Source organism: Poecilia reticulata, linkage group LG17 (genome assembly GCF_000633615.1).
Source record: "Poecilia reticulata strain Guanapo linkage group LG17, Guppy_female_1.0+MT, whole genome shotgun sequence".
In the NCBI taxonomy this organism is placed as follows: Eukaryota; Metazoa; Chordata; class Actinopteri; order Cyprinodontiformes; family Poeciliidae; genus Poecilia; species Poecilia reticulata.
Window position 1 is genome coordinate 3,536,699 of NC_024347.1, and position 1,784 is coordinate 3,538,482.

The window sequence follows — 1,784 nt, forward strand, 5'->3', positions numbered from 1 at the left end:
TTCTTAAATTAACGTAAAATTAAGGCTTAAATTCATGAAAGAAAACGTAAGCTTGCCTAAGATACATTAATCACAGGTCTTGCACTAATGTGACTTTTCTTTCAGGCTAARGTTTGAGTCCAGACGCAGACATCATCACTCACTGCACTCTGTGTATCAAGGTGGATGAAGGTGCCAGCTATTAATACTTGCTAGCTAGCTGGCTAGCATTTTTTACMTAAGCCTAAATTTATTGCAGTAAATTGACTACGTTCATCTTCACCAACCCACACGACACTCCATGCAATCTGTACAAAAAAAAAGTTTGCACTATGGTGTTAAGAGAGCTGCTGTCAACAGCCACGAAAAAACCCAGATAGTTCAGTTTTGGTCCTATGGAAAAATAAATCTGAGACACTTAGTTGTATGTAGCATTACGCTGTAGCTTCTTACCCGAGCGTCCCCCGGCCAGCCATAGGGGGACTCGGGGGCTTCTGTGAAGGCGGGTTGGTCCTGGACAGGGTTCCTCCTCGTCCTGCTGCATTGTTCCCGTGTTGCTAGAAAAGCAAAGAGGAGTTAAGTCTGGGGCTCATTCATAGCTCTTCTGATTTAAATAGGAGTGAAAATTAGTTGTCATGAAAACTCAAATTTCCATTCTATTCAACGCAGAGAAGRAGAAAGATACAAAGTCAACTCTTACCTTGGCTTTAAGCCACTGAGTGCAAGCAGGCAGAGAGGAGACAAGTTATTATTAAGCTTGGTTAGCAACACTGTTTCTTAGTAAGGAGTGAAGGGAAAAACAGAACAGAAATGAAAAACATCCATTCTTTGGCTAATTCTTATTATACAACATAGAAATCTAAAGAAGTTACAAGATTAGGTCAAAATGACCCCACCTCAAAAATGATGAAACAATTCAAATAAATATTAACTTTTTGCTCTTCAGTTGATTCAAGTGCCTAAATCTATTGATCCTTTATCTATGACTTGTCACTTTAGTCACTGTAGTTGTTAGCATGTAGAGAGMGCTAAAGACAGGAAGTGGTTCTGGAATTTTGGTGAATAAAGCAAAAGACACCTGACCTCTGTCTCCCCATGTGTTCACATACTGACCAGACTATGTTGTGTTTCCAACCGTTTCACTTTTTAACCTATTGTAGATGAACAAACGAAGCTTAGAGCAAGTAAAGCCCGCCAGGCTTATAATACTCCGGGGGAAAACCCTGCCTCTTTTTTTACTCCTAAAAAATTGGGATATGTTAATTCTGTAGCCCATTTGTTCTCCACATACTGTTTGGCTGACGTGGCCTGCTGATGTCTCGAGCGTTGCTATTGGACGAGAACCAGGAGAGACCCTGAGGTCATAAATAACAGCAGACAGTCCGGGGGATGGGAAGGCTTTAACCTGTTAGAAAATCTGTCGCTGTGGAAACTCTCAGAAATGTCCACAAAGGTTATTGTGGCAAAGAAGAGAAGAGCTCAGTCAACACGCTGCGTGTGAATGTCTCCGAATTCCCAGCTTCCTTTTTCGGCTGATGAAGGGGAAATTAAAAAAGAGGTAGAAGGACGACAACGATAATGCCTCAGGAGCTCGAGGGGATCCGCCACAGCTTAAACGAAACACGTCGAAGGGATGGAGCACTAATAAGCTGCACAGTAGATTTTCTTTGTGGCAGCGACGAGTTTCATCGCTTCTGAACTATTTGCAGATGTGTATGGAAGAAAGGGCTTGGGAGGGACTGGAATGTGATATGTATTTCTGTCCACATGGATCTATTTAAATGCATATCCACACACACACACAC

General features: G+C 41.9%; 1 long non-coding RNA gene across 1 annotated transcript in view; it reads right to left on the reverse strand.

Annotated features, from left to right (window-relative positions):
• Nucleotides 1–31: 31 nt before the first annotated feature.
• The window catches only part of LOC103478956 (uncharacterized), a 3,345-nt gene continuing 1,592 nt past the window's right edge, over nucleotides 32–1,784 (reverse strand). Inside the window, exons 2-3 of the long non-coding RNA XR_535874.2 lie at nucleotides 680–694; nucleotides 32–536 (exon numbers count right to left, since the gene is read on the reverse strand). This is a non-coding gene — a long non-coding RNA (uncharacterized LOC103478956). The remainder of the gene's footprint in view (nucleotides 537–679; nucleotides 695–1,784) is intronic.